The sequence below is a fragment of the Bombus vancouverensis genome, unplaced genomic scaffold, assembly GCF_051014615.1.
Source record: "Bombus vancouverensis nearcticus unplaced genomic scaffold, iyBomVanc1_principal scaffold0039, whole genome shotgun sequence".
NCBI lineage: Eukaryota > Metazoa > Arthropoda > Insecta > Hymenoptera > Apidae > Bombus > Bombus vancouverensis.
Window position 1 is genome coordinate 538,539 of NW_027468930.1, and position 16,068 is coordinate 554,606.

Consider the following 16,068-nt stretch of genomic DNA (forward strand, 5'->3'; position numbering starts at 1 on the left):
ATTTAATATATTTCTTTAATTTTTAATACATACATGAGTTAGTAGTTCTAAATTATGAATCATCCTACCTGTGATATTACACTTTTCCTTATAATATCATCACTCAAGTGAACAACATTAAGATCATGTAAACCATGTCATCCTATCTTACTGTGAAGATACTTAGTTATGTTATCTAACGTTACAAAAATATCATCAAATTCAAGTCCTTTTATTCACATCACATGGCCACGACGATCTGGTTCTTCGTTATATAATGTTCTAAAATTTGTCGTACATATAGGATGTACAAACCGTGATATCAAGGTATCAGTTCTTCCTTCCCAAGGGACAGTTTCATTAAAATTCTGATAGAATTAAAAATTAATTATTAATATTCTAACAATCATATATGTTAAATACATTATAGTCAACGATATATACCTGAGCGAATGTAGGGGTGATTCCTTGATAATTATAAATGTCATCAGCCCACATCATTGTGCCACTTCTTTGTACTCCAGCCTCTGGATTAACAGCCTAAACAAACATACAAAATTTTATAGAAGCTGCACAAAATATAGTATATATGCGCAATATTGAAGCGTTCAAGGGGATATAAAGGTAATGTACATCACATACACGTGTACTCTCATGCAACAAAATACAATTAGATTTAATAGTATAAGCTCTTTTATTCATCATAATAGATTGGAAATTTAAGTGTCTTACGAGGGTGAGTAAAAAGTTACCCGCTCTGTCGGTGTAGAATTTATTTTAAGCAATTGTCAAAAAAGACATACATCATTTTTTGACATAATCACTCAATTTCTGTATACACTTTGTCCATTTGCTGAAGGACCTTCGTATTTTCTCGTTAAAAAATGTTTTGGGCTGAGCTGCGAACCACGAATGCATCGTCGTCTTCACCTTTTCATCAGCTTTTTCGGCATCCATCTCGCACAAACTTTTTAAAACCCAAATCTGTCGTGCACTATTGCATAAGCAGAGCCGTGGCTGATTTGCAAATGATTTGCCACATTATCCAGTGTCACTCGTCTATTCCATAGATAGCACGTTCAATGTTGTCATCGTGGATGTGGACGGGCGTCCAGCTGTTTTTTCATAACACTTGTGCGATCTTCTTTGAACTTTTGTGCCCATTCAAACACACTTCGTGACAAAACACTTTCTCCATAATGTGCATTAAATCTTTGATAAATATAGGCATCAAACATAACCTCCGACCACAAGAAACGAATCACAGCATCCTGCACTGTTTTCCTGCAAATCACCATTGCAAAGCGCCATTACTCGCGCAACGGTCACAAACGAATTGACGTAACACAATGAAACCTACGCAGCAGCACTGAACAGATATTGACGTCATACGAAGAGTGCAGATGGATCAATACGGTCGACAGAAGTTTTAACTATCTGGAGTGCGGATAAATTTTTACCGAGAGTCGTATAGGAATCTATAATCTGTAAGTACACCTTTGGCTGAATGGAAATTTCTCTTACATATAGTCAAAAATGCAGAAACAGTGTATTGAATTAGAAAGTGATAAAAAATAAGTGAAGTTTCGAGGTTGCATGTGCTTGCATGAGTACACAGGACGTTTTTAGCGAATAAAAAATAATTTTGAAAGACACGAGACTTATCTTGTATTTTATGTACTCTCTGTGTCCGAATTTCCAGAAGCTCTCTATCTTATGAAGTGTTTTAGATTAGCCGGAAAATTTTGTATGTACATACAAGAAGTATACGATCTAAGTGGAATATTCCATTATTCTCTTGATACAACAGAAACGAAATTTACAGAACTTCTCAGAAAGTTGGTTTATTATTACCAAATTAATAGAATTAATATACGTTTATCATCTTTACATACCTAAGTCGTGGAGGTTTATCGTGCGTAAAAAATTAGTGTCGTTTCAAAGTTACATTTCGTACATTTTAAGCCTATAATTTGTAACGTACAAAACAATGTAAATTTGAGCTGTTTCTTATCTCCACAATAAGAAAATCCAACTTTACGTTTTTTACACAATGATATTTATGGAACAGTAATGTCATATTATTGCATCGCTTGGAGAATGAAGTCAAGGTACGATGCGACCCTAGTGTAAACGCTGGGACACCCAGCTGTGCCGCACTTATAGGCATAAGACACAATACCTATTAAATACCATGTTAATTCATGTTGTATCAGCAGTGGTCCGCCGCGGTCAGCCTGAAAGGATCGTTAAATTTTTAATCAAAGATACTGAAATATATCCATCGAATTGTATTGAAATTATACTTATATACAGTAATAATCTTCTATTGATTTGTGTATTGAAATACTCCAATTTATAATGTACATGTTATATGTATTTTGAGCAAAACTAAGATTAGAAGGAAATTAGATTAAATACCATAATGAGGTGTGAGAAGTGGGCAAAACTATTAAATCGTGTTTATCTATTATTTTTAATGTTTAAGACGTCGATTTGATGTTAATTCGAATTGACGTGTCTTCAGATACCGTATAGTTTGTAGTAACTCTGTAACTTAATTACCGTACAAGAATCCTCTCCACCTTGAGCATGTTCGGCGCGTATTATACCATCAGTGATATCAGGTGCATTAGGAAATTTGGAATAAGCTATTTTGCATTCGGCGTTCTTAATCACTGGCATTTGTACTTCCATTAATGCATTACGTCGTGGTCGTCCTACGAAGAAAATAAGAAAGATATTTAAGACTGGAACTGTTTAATTTTATTATAAAATTGATATCACTTACTATATCTTAACGCTCCCCATCCAGCAACAAGGGGGTTATAGCCGACGAAGTTGCTCTTTCCTAGGGGCTCTTTCGTACAAATGGGATATACGTACCCTGAAAAATAAAAAAATAAATGAAAATGCAGGAAACGAATGACCAAAAGTATGAGAAAGAATTGTACACGCTTTATGACACAATATATGTGTACAATAAGAAACTTCAGGATATGATACTTCTGTAATACTCAATAGCATATATATATATGTCGGATCACGATTCGAATTTTGGGCGCGCGACGACTCTTCATGTGGACTAGCCATCGTTTCACAAAGCCGAGATTTTATTTACACCTATATACAGGTCTATCACTAAGCTTAACAAATAATAAGTACAACCAATAATAAGTCTAACAAACACTAAGCCTAATGAATAACACGATCTACGAATAATTAAATTAAATAATACTATTAGCAATGTTTGAGTTCAAACGAATCCACGGTCACCGGGATAACTCCTTACTAAGCGAAACTAACTTAGACGCAAATGCGATCGTCGAAGATGCTCGATGTATCACTCTCCAAGGCAATCGCAAGAATGCCAGCCTCGTGGAGATTTTTCTCCCTGTACGATTGCATTTTGTTTTCTATACCCGTTTGGAAGCATCGAGAAGGTTCCAAACGCCGTTGCTAGGCACACTCGTTGGAAGCATCGAGAAAGTTCCAAACGCCGTTGCTAGGCAGTTTCTGCCTGGAGTTTTGATTACTAATACAATGTATGTCCCATTGCATCGGCACCTCCGAGGCAATATCACACGTGGCTCGGCCCGCTCTCGAGGCCGCATGCCGCCACAACCACATTTCTCGGAAAACACATACAACCACTCCAGACCTCCGTTAGATAAAACATCCATCCCGTGACCGTGGCTACGTTCAGCGACCGATTGTCACCTCGAACCCAATCTCGCTTATTACAAATCTTAAGCAATTACAACTATAATAAAATCTAGGCTAAGGTACTAGAGGATGTTCCCAAAATTTCCAAGGAAGGGCTTCGGCTTTCCTTTCATCTCCGACACGGCCATCCTGACTATCACACGTCCTCGGGTGTACCTTCGTCAACAAAACAAAAGGAAACAAGATCAGTATCATTGTGATTAGCATTCAAAGTGCCAGTTGCATTCTGCGTGCTTTCAGTCGGGTCGTAATGACATGACGGACCATTCTCGATTTCACACCCAAATGGGTCTCATCCTTCGAATCGCACATACTCTCAAAGTTCGTTACATAACCAGCTTCGTAACACGATCGCTGTCAACAATAGACCGCCTCCAGCCTCGTGACATTGTCACTGTCGGTACTAGACCAGCTCCAGCTTCGTGACATCGTCGCTGTCGGTACTAGACCAGCTCCAAATCCGTGACATTGTCGCTGTCGGTACTAGACCAGCTCCAACCTCGTGACATTGTCGCTGTCGGTACTAAACCGGCTCCCAGCTTCGTGACATCGTCACTTCCAGTGCCTGACCGCACTGAACTCCGTCCCATGGCCGCACCTGGGCTTATATAATTCTACGATCCTCTGGGATCGGGGTACTCACATCGCCATGGTCACTGTTCTCGTCATCACAACAGACATCCAACTCCGCAGGAATGCAACTATCCGGCATTTTCCTTAACCTGTCATGACTGTACTTGTATGACCTTTTCCCATCCAGTGTTTTCAAGGTATATCGGTTTCCTTCCAGGACCTCCGATATCACAAACGGACCCCTGAATTTTGGATCCAATTTTGTCTGGTTCCTTTCTTCATTTTGGCGTAGTACCAAATCACCGAGATTAAACCTAACTACTTTAGCTTTGGTTTTATCGAATCTCTCTTTGTCATACCTAGCACTAGTTTCCATCTCTTTTATTGCCTGTTGTCTTACACTGGAGATATCTATTTCTTTTTCCTCGATGTTATCAGGTAGTAATAAGTCATACGGTCTTGCTGCTCTACCAATCAATAACTCTAAAGGACTCGATTTGGTTACGCGGTTGATGGTGCAATTCAAAGCCAATTGCATCTCCCCGATCGCGTCTTGCCATGAACGCCCGGTCGTTTCTACCGTTGTGAACATATTTTTTAACGTGCTCATAACACGTTCTACTTGCCCATTGGCCCTACTTGCACCGATCGCGATCAAATGAACTTTGATTTGTTTGCTTGCACAGAATTCTTGAAATTCCCGGCCCGTGAAACATCTACCCTGATCTGCTATTATCCGACAGGGACTACCGAACAAAAACACGGCGGACTTAAGTGCCTTGATAACGCTAAGCGAATCCAATTTGCGTGTGTGATGTAAGTGCACGAATTTCGTAAAGGCATCGATCAAGACGACGACATACTCTTTCGAGTCATTCTTGCCACTCAGCTTGCCCGTTATGTCCATGTGCACCGTATGCCACGGTATGCCGGTCTTAGGTATAGGATGCAGTTCAGCCTGTATTTTACCTGAACTAGCCTTCGAAACTCTACAAGCATGGCAGTTCTCGACAAATTTGCGAACATACTTCGCCATTCCCTCGAACCAATAATACTCATAGAGCTTCTCGAGCGTTTTATCCCATCCTAAGTGCATAATTGACTGATGCACATGGTTGATGACGGACCATCTAAAACCTCTCGGAACAATGGGTAAGCAAAGGGTTCTGCCCTTTCGTTGTATTTTACGGTAAAGTGTACCGGATCGCAGTTCGTAGGTATTCGCGATATCTTCCGCGAGCTCTTCGTTCTGTAATTTATTAACGATTTCGGAGATTTGCGGATCGCGACGTTGTTCCGCTAATAGCCAGTCTTCGGAGATCTCGGCCAGATTAATCTCTTTCTCTGCGACCTTGTCTATCATACGGCGATTCAAGTCTACGGGGTTTCGCGAAAAGAAATCTACGTGGGCCATTCGTTTACCCTCTCGATACATGATGTCAAAATCGAATGTTTGCAAATAAGCCCACCACCTATAAACCCGGTCGTTTAAGTTTACTTTGTTGCTGGAGGCTTTCAAAGAATTACAGTCCGTAACTACTAAGAATTTCCGTCCATGTAAGTAGTGTCGGAAATGCTTAACGGCGCTTACTACTGCTAGTGTCTCCAGCTCGTACGAATGATACCTAGATTCCGCGGGACTGGTCCTTTTACTATAATATTCGATGACTCTGTTTTCCTTTTCGACTCTATGCATTAAAATAGCTCCATACCCCTCCGAACTAGCGTCGGTATGTAGCTCTATGGGACGATTGGGATCAAATATCATTAACACCGGCGCGTCGGTCAGAACGGAAATTATCTGTTGTCTTATCTTTTCGTGCCTGTCCGTCCAAGTTATGTGCTTGTTACTAGAAGTGAGTGCGTACAAGGGTTTCATCACTTGCGAAAATTTAGGAATAAATTTTCGGAAGTAAGAGGCCAAACCTATAAACTGCCTAAGCTGTGTGACGGTCGACGGTGCAGGTAAAGAATTCAAAGCTTGTATTTTTCCCGGGTTTGGACGAACTTCTCCGTTACGAATTACATATCCCAAATAAAGTACCGACGTCTTCAGAAAAGAACATTTAGCGAAATTGAAAGAAAATCCGGCGTTTACGAGAGTGTTTAGTACAGTGTGCAACCTTTCTAGAGCTTGATCTATTGAGTCGGCGATTATTAGAACGTCGTCCAAATAAACAACGACATACGAATAAGCGAGGTCGCCTAAGGCCTTGAAAATGGCTCTCTGGAAAACGGCTGGTGCATTTTTCAACCCAAACGGCATCGTCACGTATTCGTATTGACCGTCGGGGGTAACGAACGCAGTATATTCCGTCGAGTTAGGGTGAATGGGGATCTGGTGAAATCCGCTAGCCATGTCCAGGCTAATGAAGTATCTCGCACTCTGCAATCTCGCGATTTGGTCAGCAATAAGGGGTAAGGGATACCGATCCGCGACCGTATTTTTATTCAGCGCTCGAAAGTCTACGCACAATCTGTCTGAGCCGTCCTTCTTCTTCACGAGTATTATAGGGCTCGCGAACGGCGAATTACTAGGTTTTACAATTTGTGCTTTAATTAACTCGTCTATCCTCTCGCGTACTATTCTTCGCTCTTCCACGCTAAGCCTGTAAGGGCTTCTCTGCACGGTGACGTTGGGATCGATTAGCCGTATTTCCAACTGGCCCGTACTGACGCGAGTACGCGGGAAACCCGTAATGAATGATTCTTTGAATTTTTCGAGAACAGAGATTAATCGATCTTTATAGTTACCGATCACATCAGTGTCAACCTCGTTAATGTTGACCGCATCTTCCGCGACTTTACCACAAGCGTTAACGACCTTTGTTTTACAAATAACGAGGCTATCTTGCGCGATATTTACGTCGAATCCCTGGCTCAAAATCTCGCGACCAATCATGATGTCGTATTTTAGGTAATCGTCAGCAAGGACATGAAAAACTATCTCCAATGTAAGACCGTTAATACAAACAGTGGACGAAATCTGAAGTGTACTCTTAGTACAAGTATTCCCGATCCCCCGCATCACTACCACGTCGGTTATTCTTTTACCCGAAAATTTCGAGGCTAGGGACTCTTTGATTAACGAACACTCGGCCCCAGAATCAAAGTAAAATGGATACGACTCACCCAGATGGCTTAATCTACCAGCCGGAGCTTCCACTACACAGGAGTCGATCCGGCGTTCGTCAATGGAATCGTAGTTTCTTTTCCGCGATGATGGGCAATTAGGCGCGATATGTCCCTCCTCGTGGCATTTGAAGCAGGTCACCTTTGACGATGCGGCTGGTCGTTTTTCCTTCGGGTTTCGTATATCCTGCTCCTTCCCCGTTTGTGTTTGCAGGCGACACTCCGTTCTCCTATGTCCGTGAGCACCACAGCGGTAGCACTTAATCCGAGGAACTGATAGCCTGCTTCGTTTAGCTTCAGGTTCCGTTAGTGAATTTCTTGGCGAAAATGTCGGCTGATCGTTGTAAGGGAGAATCCTCATTTCATCATGAAATTGGTCCTCCGTCCTGATATTATTCGCGAGCGTTAGTCGCCGAAAGCGTCGATCTTGTGAACTCAGTATATAAAGGGCGAGGGCATTGATCACTTCGGGCATCGTTAGATCTTGCAACTTCATCTGCAGCATGGAGCGGTGGCGACTATCGTACGCTCCCGGGGATTCGGTCTCCGACGGTCGTTCTCTAGATATCCTTATTAACGCCGAAGCGGCTGTCTCTCTGCCACCAAAACGCGAAAGAAATTGTTCCTTAAACGTTGGCCAGGTAAGCTTTCCACCGTGCACCATTTGTGAAAGCCAATGCGCAGCAGAACCCCTTAGGGCGCGATTTAGAGCGCTGGGACACCCAGCTGTGCCGCACTTATAAGCATAAGACACAATACCTATTAAATACCATGTTAATTCATGTTGTATCAGCAGTGGTCCGCCGCGGTCAGCCTGAAAGGATCGTTTAATTTTTAATCAAAGATACTGAAATATATCCATCGAATTGTATTGAAATTATACTTATATACAGTAATAATCTTCTATTGATTTGTGTATTGAAATACTCCAATTTATAATGTACATGTTATATGTATTTTGAGCAAAACTAAGATTAGAAGGAAATTAGATTAAATACCATAATGAGGTGTGAGAAGTGGGCAAGACTATTAAATTGTGTTTATCTATTATTTCTAATGTTTAAGACGTCGATTTGATGTTAATTCGAATTGACGTGTCTTCAGATACCGTATAGTTTGTAGTAACTCTGTAACTTAATTACCGTACAAGAATCCTCTCCACCCTGAGCATGTTCGGCGCATATTATACCATCAGTGATATCAGGTGCATTAGGAAATTTGGGATAAGCTATTTTGCATTCGGCGTTCTTAATCACTGGCATTTGTACTTCCATTAATGCATTACGTCGTGGTCGTCCTACGAAGAAAATAAGAAAGATATTTAAGACTGGAACTGTTTAATTTTATTATAAAATTGATATCACTTACTATATCTTAACGCTCCCCATCCAGCAACAAGGGGGTTATAGCCGACGAAGTTGCTCTTTCATAGGGGCTCTTTCGTACAAATGGGATATACGTACCCTGAAAAATAAAAAAATAAATGAAAATGCAGGAAACGAATGACCAAAAGTATGAGAAAGAATTGTACACGCTTTATGACACAATATATGTGTACAATAAGAAATTTCAGGATATGATACTTCAGTAATACTCAATAGCATATATATATATATACATATATATATATATATATATATTTGAGGACTTACTCGAAAATGGCACCTCCTCCACCAATCTAAGAATGGCAATATTATGATTGTGTATGTTTTCTATTCCATTCATATGTGCACAATGTGCTGCGGTCAAAACATGCCTAGCCGTTATCAGGGAACCTCCGTACTTCCATAGTGGTTTGTCTGGGTTTCGGGGATTACGAAAACTTAATGCAGCGATCCATGGCCAAGCGCCTAAAATGCAATAGTCATAGTTGTGAATATACATAATTTTTTCTCACATAATGAGTAACAACGATTATTACCTATTCGATATTCGATCATACAGCAGACGATAAGTACATACGTACAAATACTCTGAAATAGAGATTTGATAAAGATAGAAATTAAATTTTTATTCCAGTGGAATACAAATTATTAAATAATTCTATATAATTTCTATTTGAACTATACTGAACTATAAAGTTCAAACGTGTAATTTCTGCCCTAACAGTTTTTGATCTCTATCCATATTATTACTCCTATATCAATTTTTTATTTCAAGCAAAAAGATACTCTTCCTAACATGAAGTAAAAGAAAGAAATAATTCAAGTTAATAAGTAAAGTTACTACCGATAAAATCATAGCATTATTATTTAGTCTAATTGAAATGTACATTGATGTGCTGTTTAATGCCTTTAAAGTTCATTCTTTGCAGTAAATGGCTTATTATTAATCGGAAAGAAAGACATAAAACGTGCCTTCTTGATTGTCCGGTGTGGTACGTACATTCTGGATCAAACAATTTTAAAACATTTATACAGTTCAAAGATGCGTAAGAAAGCGACACCGATTACTCAACTTTCGAAGTAAAAAGCCGATCAAGTCCACCGGATTGCCCTACAGACACGTATTAATCCGTAAGAGTTAGTCATCATGTTGATAATAATTATCTAAAGAAACTCACGTGAAAATATAAAATTTTAATTGATTAGATATTGTGTTAGCCATACTTAAGAAAGAAAATGAAAATGAATGAAATGAAAGAAAAGGACTACCTTCAACCTCATTTTTTAAATAAACACTTTGTCAGTTTTGCGGTAAATAAATTCTTAGGATAGCACGTCAACGAGAGTTGTAAGTTCCCGTTACGATTAAATAATCGACGCCACGAACTGATCGATCCCCTTATTTCGATTATGATAATAAGGGTAGTTCAATGAAATTCCACAGAATTAACACAAATAAATTAATGTTTATTTCAACAACTTATTAACTAGAAAGATATAAATGGAACAAAAAAAATGTAACTGCGTTTTGGTTGATAAGTAATGCGCGACATACCACATGTGTTGACGGTTCGACTTCTCGAAAAGTTCTGAACGCCTTTCGATTTTTTTCGTTTTTTCTGGAAGGCGACCCCCACTACGTTCGGATCACGCCACATTCTTTTACGCGAGGTAAAATACGGGCCACGAGTCGACATTTCTGGAAGTCGCCCTGCTTAATGAACCACGCGCTTGCCACTACAATGTTTGTTTGCCGGGCAGACGCGACGATCCGTCTGCGACATTATAGTGGCGCGATCGATAGTTAAGAATATGACCTATGGTAAGCCGCATGGCGTAACATTCTCCCCCCGTTGAGAGGGTACCGATCAAACTAGGGAGGTGTGGTTGAAGTTCCCATCTTATTTCGTCTCGGTGGCTAGTTGTTCGGGTTTCTCGAGATCGGGTTGAATTGTCAGTGGGACAAGCCTTTTGACGCCCCGATCCAAAATGCTCTTTGCCGTCTGAACTGTAGCTGTCCGGATGACACCATCGGCGCCTGGATGAACCTTGATAACTCGGCCCAGAGGCCAACGCATGGAGGGAACGTTGTCCTCTCTGAGGATGACGATTGTGCCCTTTTGGATGCTGTGTCCACCCTTGCTCCATTTATTGCGGTTGGTTAGCTCGTTCAAATACTCCTTATGCCAGCGGTTCCAAAAATGTTGTTTAAGCTGTTGGATATGCTGCCATTTGGAGAGTCGGTTCGATGGAATGTCTCTGAAATCTCGATCACGTAAGCACATTAATGAATCGCCAATGAGGAAATGTCCGGGAGTGAGGGCTAGGAGATCATTTGGATCGATGGAGATAGGAGTTAGCGGGCGGGAATTGAGGACTGCTTCTATTTCTATGATAAGAGTATTACGGTGTTAAGCTCATATGTTTCTGTTTCTCCACTCGCGCTGCGCCATAATATCCTTTGATATTTCCGATCCTCTGGTCGTACGAGGAATTGCCGATACATTTTCTCGATGTCGCCAGTGAGTACGTACTGATGAGCGCGGAATCTAAGTAATATACAAAATAAATCTTCCTGTAACTTGGGTCCTGTGTAAAGTGTATCGTTTAGGGAGGTTCCGGCAGTGCTTGGTGCCGATCCGTCGAAAACTACACGGAGTTTGGTGGTTTGACTCGATGCTTTGGTCACGCCATGATGGGGTAAATAGTATCCGTTGTCGTCGGAGTGGTTGACATTGACCTTCGTCATGTGTCCCAATGCCAGGTATTCCTGTATTACCGTTCGATATTCTGATTCGAAGCGTTTGTCGTGCTGGAATCGGCGATTGAGTGAGGCGAGTCGTTTAATTGCCAGCGTTTTAGAGGATCCGAGTGACTGAAGCTGATCATTGAAATGTAGAGCGACGATGTATCGTCCTTCGCTGGTGCGTCGGGTGTGGGCTTGGAAGTGTTCTTCGCATCGTCGATCTGCCCTCTGAGATATGTTTAATTGAGGGTCCTTCATCGATTTCCCAAAACCGCGAGGGGTCTGCTTGTAAAGTCGTCGTGGATGTGTGAAATATGTTTGTCGCGGTTTGGGAAGTTGGACTCCCCAACTATAATTATTTTACTACAGAATCCTCAAAAACATGATGTATGTATATATATCCTGAAATATTATCAGTCTATTGTCAAGTTATAGAACATTATGGAAATTGCCAATTAAAGTCATAAAAAACAAAAAATAAGGAAGATCGTTAAAATATGTGATTTTCCAATCAAGATATAGAATTTATTCGAGTAATACAGATTACGGTAGAGATGGTGACGGTAACAATGAGTGGACTGATTCTTCGTGCGAAAACAAATTGGAAGCGCAGAGCGATGTATTGTTTCAGCGAATATCGATTTTAAAGCACGGTTTTAAAATACGTGTGCGTTTGACTAGGTGTGTTAATTAATATTGCTGTCTGATTTTCGATATGTAAATACAATATCTACATATCTTTAAACTTATGATAATTGAACTAACAATTTTTTTAAATTTAAATTAAACATGATAATTGAACTAACAATTTTTTTAAATTTAAATTAATATTTATCCTTTTAAATGCAACAATTTTTTTTAATAATAACTTCACGCGTAAGTCAGCTGCGCACATATTTGATCGTTCTTTAAAGCTTGAATCTCTGCGAAGAGAAAAAATCTTTCAACCAACAAGAACTGGTTCTATCCATTTCCTTCCAGATAAATCTCTCTATCTAAAATCCTTATTTCCGTATTTCCTTGAAAAGGTTAAAGTCGTTTTGTATAAAATCCAATGTAGAGAAGAAGGAAGATCCGCAAAAGATTCTTTCAGCTTTCCCTATGTTTGAGCTCGAATCAAAGCAATCCTATTCCCAATAGGGTGACTATGCGTTTAACTTCTCATAGAATCTCTCTGATTCCGTGTGATACCTTCGGTGTTTTTGAAGTATGTAATTGATATCGTAACGTCAACGCTTTGCAGTGCGAATTCAATTTTGAGTTGCAATTTCCCTGTTTGCGTGGCAAAAGCATAAAATCGATAGCGCACGTTTCGATAAACACGTTTTCTTTGCTGATGGCGCACTGTAAATATAAATATTTGAATAAATATCGCGAATTTCATGTTGCTAAAAGATTTATACTATTTATTCGTAAATAACTGTTGGATATGTTTAAGTTGAAACCACTGCATTAGGTCTTTTTTCTTGTTTAAAATTATTTGTATTGGTAAATTGAATGAAAGTTCTAACATGTAATTTGTTCTTCTTTTATAAATAGTTTACAGAGGATAAAGCGTGGGTAACTCAAGACTGTCGCGATCATGACACTATACATACCTATGTATAGCACGTATACTAAGCTAACTCAAATAGCAAGTCAGAGAAATGGAAACTTAGGAAAATCTAAAGGAAGATAAAACGTTCGAGCCTTGACAGGAATATGAGATGCTAAGTAATCTTCCTAAGTAATCTCCTCCAGCTTTTTCTATTTTGATCAATAATTATTAGTACATGTTAGGAAAACAAATAGAATTTTTGTTCTCAAGCGAGGTATAATTTAAATTTTGTATGTACACAAAAATGTTAAATATCTGTAATAAACATGGTACAATCAATTTTTTTACATAAAATTATATTGTATAGGCTATTGTTATTTAAACATTTTAAATTGGATGAAGGAAAAAAATGACGCAAATAAAACGTAGAACATTTTAATTAAAGAGACTAATATAGAGATTTATCTACTTAACTGTGATTAAATCATCTCCACTTAACGCTCTACCTCTTCTATTAATTATGCTTCGTTAAACTATGATTACAGAGAATGGGTTTTTTGATAAAATGACATTCTGACAAATATATATAGATCGATATATATAGATATAGATAGACAAATATATAGATTCTTACAACAGTAGTTATGAATGAACAGTAGTTATTGTATCAATTCCGTTCTTCAGAAGCTTCATTTGTGAAAAGACAATTCGCCAGAATATGGATTCACTGTAGTTATAGCTATAGGATTTCAATCTAGTTGACAGACTTGCTTTACGTAGAGAATATCTGTCTCTTGTTCTACCTTATCGCGATTCTCTCCTCATCTTATACGCTTTGTCGAACAAAGTAATATTGGCATATATCTCGGCTCTGGTTACAATCATTAGTTTCCGCCTAAACGGTTAGAATCACATAGCTCGCGCTCTACTCTCGTTTATTGAACATTCAGGCCATATGGTCGCATGCGACTAGTTTTATGTTAATTTCGACCGATTACAATACCTTTCTTTCGTTTACAAGGAACGATGAGACTGGCAGTTGCGTGATTTCCAATGCAAAAGCCGCGATATCTGCACGATAACCTAACCTCAACCGATTTTGTTGTACTATTCTTATGTGGACTTCGTTTGTACCACTTTCGTAACAAAAATAGAATACGTAGAACACAGCATTCCGTTATGCGATATTGTCGATTCCTAACATCCGAAAAATCAGAGATAATTTTTTCCCTACAGTTGTACATTTGTGTGAAAAATTACGAACGTAAAGTTGTTTGGTGCATGCACAGTCCTCCCCTACCCTGCATTTGCGTGGACATGCTAGAAAGATTCACTTTTCCACGGTGAAACTGTATGTATTATAATTTCATTTTTACAAAGGTCGAACATCCTACTATGCATAAATTTAATATTAATATAAGCAGATTTCGTGTTAAGTATTACATCTGACGTATAAGCACACGTGTGTACGAGCCTTGGTTTTAAATGTCTTATAGTAGACACCGAAAAGATTATTCAGTTGGATATCTGACTCAACATCAATATTTTATTAGGAGATAACATGTTAAGAACACGTTGGTGGATGGCATGGGAGATGATGAATGAAGACATACTTCTGTGAGATACATAAAATAGTAGTCAGAACGTATTTTGGCGCTTGGGGACAGCAACAGCTTTTTTTTTTGTTTTTATTTATTTGTTGAAATTACAATCAATTCTCGCGTTCAGAATTTTCAGTAATTTTTCTGGCGTGGCGCAGTGACATGGCTGTTTATTTACAATAAGTTAATACTTATTATAGATAGGTATAATTTATAAGTATTATAAGTAAGTGCATATGCTTAATTTGGATAATTAAATGAATCTAGCGTTTAGGTCTAGCGGGTAGTGCCTCTTCAGCCTGCGAATCTGGTCCGTCGTATCGAGTAGTCCAGTGATTAGGGGGTTTCGGTGTTTCTTGACTCTTTTGCTATATCTGTCGCTATATTTTGCTATTTCCTCTTTGACTGTAGGTATCTTGAGGTCGCGATGGATGGTTTCGTTGGTAACATACCAAGGTGCGTCTATTAAGGCTCTTAGCGCTTTCGATTGGAATCGTTGTAGTATTTCGATGTTGGAGTTACTTGGACAGCAACAGCTGGTGATACTGTCATACACCTCCATTTATAAACTTTCGAAAATCGATGTGACCTTCAAACTTTAGTGTATTCTGTTTCACAGCACAAAATGTTTCCGAAACGTAAGTTTATTGTTACAATAAACTTGACTAGTGGCTCTGAAATACTATCCTTGAAAAAACAATGGGGAAATTGGAGCAAAAAAAAGAAGGAAATAAACAAAGACCTTGTTGGTTCGTAAAAATAAAATATGCTACAGGAAAAACTTTTTCCAACGGATTGAGATGCGACTAGCTTTAAAAGCTGTGACGCGAATCGAGCGTTTGTCTACAAGAGCGCATTTTCGGTGGATATATATGTCGGAATGACATTGGGGATAGGGTTGTCGATGTTTGAAGAGTCTTCATTGAAGGTAGCCATCGTTGCGGTGTAACGAAGATACGATTTATTGACACAGGTATGAATAACACAGGTTTGACAATCTACCACGGCGGTGAGACGTCCGCGACACTAGTGACAGTGGTCTCCGGTTCAATAACGAATCCGCGGCCAACGGGATGACAGATGGGCGTTCTCGCTGAATCTAAGTCTGACTCGTAAAAATAATTGCTGAGCGTAAAAACGTTACTCTTTGGTCGACGGGAGCGCGTAAAAGAATGCCCGTCCCGTCCCGATGATGCCACAGAGGAAAACTATAATGGGGTGTGTCTAAGGACACGAGATCATCGGATTCGTCGAGGAAAGCCTTCGTTTAGGAAGTAAGGGAAATTGACGTTGCTGCTAATTGGTCAATCTCCATATCGGTGGTTAGAAAAAGATGCTAGCCGCCCTCGAGGGAAAGTTGCTAGTGGGAGACGCCGCTCGTTGAAAAAT

At 39.4% G+C, this 16,068-nt stretch overlaps 1 pseudogene; it reads left to right on the plus strand.

The window, feature by feature from the left end:
* Window positions 1-736: 736 nt before the first annotated feature.
* Window positions 737-16,068, plus strand: part of LOC143304535 (venom serine protease Bi-VSP pseudogene) — a 35,847-nt pseudogene continuing 20,515 nt past the window's right edge.